This window comes from Epinephelus lanceolatus, chromosome 16, assembly GCF_041903045.1.
Source record: "Epinephelus lanceolatus isolate andai-2023 chromosome 16, ASM4190304v1, whole genome shotgun sequence".
Classification (NCBI taxonomy): Eukaryota; Metazoa; Chordata; class Actinopteri; order Perciformes; family Serranidae; genus Epinephelus; species Epinephelus lanceolatus.
The window spans coordinates 41,794,192-41,801,489 of NC_135749.1; the positions used below are offsets into that span (position 1 = coordinate 41,794,192).

Here is a 7,298-nt window from a genome sequence, read left to right on the forward strand (position 1 = left end):
TCTGCAAAGAATTACAAGAAAAACACCTTCACAACATATACAAAAGATAGGATTCCTAGGCTTCCACACAGCTAAGGTTAACACAAATGGGATAAAATTATGAAATAATGACATTTTATATCCAAAAGGTCGAGTTCTCTGATACCATGATGTTCTGCAAGAATACTTTTCTCTCCATTACTCAACATAATATCTCAGGACCACGACAAGAGGTCAGATACTGAATTGATACTGAATCTATCTTTATACAACACCAATGCGTACACTCAAAGTGTTATTGAATTCTTCCTTCTATCCATACTGGCCATGAAGTAACAACTCTACCATAAAGTTGGGAGACAGGTATAGATTCAATCTTATGGCAATTTTCCAATTGTGTATTCTGATTATTGGGGTAGGGCAAAATGATAAAATATGGACATGGCGCAAACTGCCTTTTTCAAAATGACAAGTGGAATCCACATACAGTAAGCTCTTGAGAAACGGAGGGACAGATTCTTTACAAATGCAGTTACTAGTGCGGGATGATAACAAGGGATTTAATGAAAAGATGAAGGTATATTTTATCAATCGCCAAGGGGAAATTTAATTTTATCACTCTGTTGTCATATACACACAGGACTGAAAAACACACACATGCACAAACTGGACCGATACGCATTAAATGGAGAGATGTCAGAGTGAGGGAGTTGCCCGGAGCAGCTGAGGGTTCAGTGCGAAATCAAAATGCCCACATTTGGAGAATTCTCTGGGGTCAGCGCAACTGGAGTGCAATGGCTGAGCCTTTGCCAGGGTGAACCACCTTCTTGATCATGGTATCTCCCCTGCCAGGTAAGTAATGAATATGAATATGCATGTGAATATAAATATGAATATGTCCATCCATCCATCCACCCATTCTCTAACCGCTTATCCTCTTGAGGGTCGCGGGGGGGCTGGAGCCTATCCCAGCTGACATTGGGTGAGAGGCGGGGTACACCCTGGACAGGTTGCCAGACTATCGCAGGGCTGACACATAGAGACAGACAACCATTCACACTCACATTCAAACCTACGGACAATTTAGAGTCACCAACTGACCTATCTCCAACCTGCATGTCTTTGGACTGTGGGAGGAAGCCGGAGTACCCGGAGAAAACCCACGCTGACACGGGGAGAACAAATATGAATATGTGTATTAGATTTTGATATGTGAGAGGAAAGGTCAGGAGGTCACTGAAATAAATGGAGTGAATTCTCAGAGAACCATAAATGATGTATCCTGATGGCTGACATAATAACATATCCCAGCATCTCAGTGAGTGTCACCTCTCATGTGATGGGTTTGCTCCCCCCCCGGTTACAGTTTTGGAAAAGTTGCCATGACATTGGGCAGAGTGGGTAACTGTGATCTGTAACTCAGACTTGAAGCGGCTCCAAAACCCCCATGTTTACTGTGTGTCCATTGGTTTCTAGGGATTTGACTTTAGGTTATTTTGAAATTGGTTTGAGATGAAACACCTCTAATTCCCAACATGAAGTCAAATGATGAGAGCTGTAAGGCAGTGGCATCAGCTACTGTGGTGGCCCTGACTTGTAAAGAGACCCTGTGTCTGGGTTCATCTGTTCATCAGCTGTTTTTCCATAAAAGCTAATAGCGAAGCCCTTGACCCCCTCCAGCCTACCTTTTGGAGGAAAAGCTAGAACTGATGGAGTTGGAAGAAATACATATACAACAGGAGGAGGAGATGGAGCCTAAAAGGAAATTGGATGACCAAGCACATATGGTTCAACAGGGGACATAGGTTCCCATGTACCCGCATGGCATTTTTTTGTAACCTTGTTTTTTAGGACCCTAACGGTGTCTAGTTAAGAATTTTTCTTGTTGCCAAGGTCAGCTCATGGCCCATGGGGTTCGTTTGGCAACAATCTTGAATTGATGCCCACACTAATGGCGAAAGATGCCAATTTTCATAGCTCCTGAACCAAACATACAAAGAGAAATTAACCCACTTTTTCATATAACTTTGACACCAGGAATCAAATGGAAAGGAAAGGCCACTTTATTGGTAAACAAAACAAAACAAAACAAAACAAAAAAATTTGCATTTGCATTTGCAGTTGCCAAATGCAAATAGTTTAGTATCTTACATCAGTCTCAGGGTTATTAAATGAATGAGATCTGTGGCACCAAGATGAGTCAGTTTCAGGTTGATGAGAAAGACCTCAAACCAGACCAGGTACCTGCGGCCAGGACAGACAACAATACCACTCTCTTGCCAAAATTACCCTTGCGGACTTTGTCTTGGTACTCCAGATAATGCCTGCTGCAGATAAACTCCAGAGGCGAGCAGATAAACTGCTGCCTGAGGAGCTTGACATGTTCCTCCCATTTTTCTTGTCTGGTGCTAGTGATTTTCAGTGTGAGAAGACTTGTCAACTTGTGCTTTCTATAGGATAGGAGCTCTGCAGAGCAGAGACAAATGGCAAGAGGAAACTAAGCACATACCTCTATGTCCCAGAGTCCATCACTTGTCCTGCAGCAAGGAGCTGGCCACCATTCTGCACAGACTGGGCCATTGCAAGTCATATGATTTTCTGTTGGAGCTTGGGACAACTGCGGCTTTTTTATTTTTTATTTTTTTATTTAACCTTTATTTAACCAGGCAAGTCATTAAGAACAAATTCTTATTTACAATGGCAGCCTGGCAAAAGGCAAGAGCCTCTTGAGGAGAAGGGGACAGGGATTAGAGGGGTATCAAAAGATAAAAGAAGCAGCAACACATACAATGTGCACCACATAAAAGACAAACAGCATAAAGTGGCTAACAGAGAGCAGCATCATGCAGCATAGCAACAACAAAAATAGCGCACACATGCAGCAGGACGGACAATGCAACATCAGCAAAAAACAAAACAAGCAATGCAACAAACAACAACAAACATACAAACAACAAATAGCAAGACAGACTGGCAGAGCAATAACAATAGCAGCAGGAAGAAGAAGCATACATTGAGCAAACAGAAGGCAGCCGACAGACAGAAGTTCCAGAAAGAAATACTACTGGGTCAAGAGCAGCTGCATGTTTCAGTGAGAATGTCTAAAATTGTGCCCTTGAAAATTGACTTGGGAATGAAGTTTTCCAGCTTTAGCTTGGCTAGACTAATAAGGCCACACCAGAAAAGGTGTTCTTAACCGGTCAGATTTCTGCCTCTCCTTTCTTGCTCATATTAGGTCAAGTCCAGTGTTTCTCCACAACACACTATCACTTTTGATATGTGTATGAAATGTACAAATGCAATGTATTTGTGGTTTCCAGATGCTGGCATCAACATTTTCTTTTGGTGGCTGGGCTGAGCATGTTGGGTCTTGCAGCTAAATTGTTCTATATACTATAAAAGTAGTATATAGTGTAGTGTTTTGCTGGATTTTTGACCTCTTTAGGTGTCTTTCTCCACTACACTCTTTGGAAGAAGGTGAAGTTGTGCCAGAAACCCCCACCCTGCACTCAAGTCCCAAGTTCTTCTTTGATTTTCGAGTTCTAAACAATTCATAATGCTCTCTTCACCAAATGTGAAGCCATTATCTCAGACTAATAGAATATTTTTTAGAAAAAATAATGCTTTTTAAAATCTGTATTACAACAAGTTTGTTAAAAAAAGTGCAACTGAACTTAATCTTAAAAAGTTAGGGCTTACATGCCACTTTAATAGCACAACACTAGTATCTAGTACAATAATGGTATGATGGGTTTCTGTCTTGCCTTAATGTATTTAACTTATTTCATACAAGAACTGGAATTACCACCTCGCGGTCACATGCATCTGTGCACCAGTCAAGTTTCTCTTACAGTTTACATGTCTGTGAAATAATGCTTCAAATACAGAAGATCTATACAATCAGCACAGTTTCAAGATTAGAGTTACCAGTTCAGTATCTGACCAAATCTCTCCCCTTCTGTTCCTGAGATATGAGTTCAACAAATTTATTAATGGATAGCCCCTTGAGATGAACCATCTCGTTTTCAAGGGGGTCCAACATAGAACATATAATACAATACAACAACACATTCACATACAGCATGCATAAGGTTCTCAATTACCAACCAACCCACACATCATTCTTGTAAATCCACAGTACCCACACAGAATGAGTAAAAATAAATACCACAAAGCATATCATGTAGTGCCAATCATAATGATATTAGTGTTGACATTAATAATAATGACAATAATAATAATAATAGTGATAATAATAATAATATACATCATTATACCATACATTATACATAAATACTTATACAATAATAATAGCAATGTTAATAATACGGGTAAAGAGGACATTACCATTAAAAGCAGTTGCATGATGTTTTGAGAAAGTAAAATAGTGAGTTCTTAAAAATGCGAGATGAATTGATTGTTCGTATATTGTTAGGTAGAATGTTCCAGTCCAGTGGAGCTTTAAATTTGAAAGCACATCTGCTGAATTCTTTATTAGTTTTAGGAACAAAGAAAAATGATTGCTGGGTGTGTCTGAGAGGATATGGAGATGTGAATGGGATTAAATATTGTTTTAAATAAGGGGGACCGTTGAAATGAATACATTTGAGGATAACTTGGAACCAATGGTAATGTCTTCTTGTGTTGAGTGGTAACCAGTTCAAAGATTCATACATGGAGCAGTGATGTGTTCGATATGGGCACCTTAAATCAAGAAATGTTGCACCAGTGAGTTTGCCGTTTTCAGAAGCAGTAAAGACATCATTGGTGAACTTTAACAGAGCTGTAGTTGTTGAGAAACTGGGTCTGAAACCAGACTGGCATGGAGATAAAATATTGTAGTTCGTAATATAGTGTGATAATTGATTGAAAATTAATTTTAGCTATAGAGTTGATAATAGAAATTGAATGGTAATAATTATTGATATCATGTAGGTCTCCTCCCTTATGGAGTGGAGTGACAGTGGCACATTTCCAGGCAGAAGGGAGGGCAGAAGTTGATAATGAGAGGTTTAACAGATCACAGTGGGTACATCAGAATATTTGCTGCTAGCTTGATAAATTTAATCTCATTGCCTTCTGGTCCAGGTCCACAGTCATCCTTTAGTTCATTAATTACACGTTGAACTTCAATAGGTAATATTTTATGAAAAGAAAAGGCACTATTACTGGAAGAGTTAATAGAGGAAACACATGTTATAGATGGGTCAAACACATCAGCTACCCACAGATGTAAAATGCTGGTTAAAAATGTTTGAAATAACTAATGGGTCCTGAATGATGTTATTATTGAAACAAAGCTGGGTACTGGTGCTTTTGTTTGACTTGTTGAGGATATTATTCATATTTTTCCAGAACTGTTTTGGGTTATGCATATAGCTGATTTTTATAGAAGTCTGATTTAGCATTACGTGTTTTTGTCTCACATAAATTCCTTAATGATCTATATTTTTCCCAGTCAGCAGCATCCTTAGTTTCTCTGTAGCTTTATCCCGTTGTTTAAAAAGATTAATCAGATCAGAACTGATCCAGGGTAAATGTTGACATTTGACCTTAATTTCTTTCCATGGGGCGTGTATATCAAAAACATGTGAGTTCAGAAAAAAAATAATTTCAGGTGTCTTCAATATATGGTTTAAGTAGAAATCTGTCCCAGTTTATTGCAATCAAATCATGTATGAAATTATCAAAATGATATTCTTACTTTGTCTTACTTTAATGCATTTTGGAGGAAGGCGAGGAGATTTCATTTTCCATACACGGAAGATGGTTGACTGATCACTGAAGCAGTCAGAGAGAACGCCAGATTTAATAATTCTGTGAGGGTGGGTAACGAGAATCCAGTCTAGTAATGATTTAGATCTGGCGTTAACTGTGGTGGGCTCATCGATCAGCTGAGTTAAATGTTTTGAGTAGGTTTTTGTCATTAGATGAAAAGCAATCAAGCTAGTTACAGTTGAAGTCGCCTAGGATGATCATTTCATGCGGGTGTTCAAATGAGGTAAAAGTGGATAAAATACATTTGGCTGAGTCAGGATGGACAGGTGGAGGTCTGTAAATACTACCTATGATAAGATGTTTATTTTCATGAAGTTTTAACTCAACAAAAAGACATTCAAAGAAAGATGGGAGTACTTTAGGAGTGGCAATTTCAGAAATGAAGTGCAAAGAAACATAAATAGCCACACCTCCTCCTCTAGTGCCCCTGTCTGCTCTGTATATCATGTAATTATCTAGTTTGATCTCATTATCACTAATTTTGCTATGCAGCCATGTTTCTGAAAAGGTAAGTATATCAGGTTCATATGTATATGACATTGAGTAATGGCCAGAAAAGTGTTCTATGCAGAACATTATGATGTCACAGTAAAGCTGACCTTTGACCTTTTGGATATGAAATGTCATCACTTTTGATTGGTGGCACACTTTTTAAATAACATGCTTATTAATCTTTGGGCTTGGGGGAAGGTATCAAGTATTTTCAAGTCAAAAGACTCTGATCTTAAAGTCCAAATTGAGTTGCAAGTCTTAATTGATTTTGTCGAGTCTAAAGTCATCAAATTTCTGACTCGAGTCTGAGTCATGTGACTTGAGTCCACACCTCTACTCTCAGTGCATGTTACTTCCTGTATCTCTATTTTAACCTATCCAATAACAATGAAAAGTGACCAAAAAATCACAACATATTTCAACCCGTTGCTTCCATGGAACAGCTGGGTTGTGATGGCACCTTGAAATCAGCTAAACCTCAAAGACTTTTGGAAGTGTAGGTTTGGAGAGGTTTAGTGCTATATCAGAGGATTCCATACAAATAAGCATTGTGACTCTTTTATAAAGACATGTTAATTCATTCTTTATAAAATAATCCCTCTATTGATGTTTGATTCTGTGACTGGATTTCTGCGTTTCCCAAAGGAATAGATCTTTGCTATATCACAAAAGCAGAAATAGAAAAAAGATCACAAGAAGCAGTGAAAGCAGTGAAGAAGTGTGTTTAGTTTAAGAATTGAGATTGGTTAACACAACGTGTGTGTTAGCATTTCTCATCTTTATCTGAGGTGAGTTCAGGTGTTCGTGAGCTGCTGCATTGTGCCTCACTTTAAACCAGGAAGTTGCATCCTATTCAAGCCGGCCGGCCAATAGCAGGATGGGTGTGGAGAGAGTAAGTGTGTTAGATCCGTGTTATCAGGGTGGGGCTGAGTGCAGCTGGTGAATGTAAAGTGCTAATAGGAGCGGCCTTTTAACCCTGCCCTTTAGTTCAAATATTGACCATGGTGCTGTGACAACACACAGTGGTGGCAAATGAAAGCCGGTACAGA

The 7,298-nt window shown here is 38.9% G+C and overlaps 1 pseudogene; it reads right to left on the reverse strand.

Moving 5' to 3' along the window:
• Positions 1 to 708: 708 nt before the first annotated feature.
• On the reverse strand, positions 709 to 839 carry LOC117247467 (U1 spliceosomal RNA; annotated as a pseudogene).
• Positions 840 to 7,298: the final 6,459 nt, after the last annotated feature.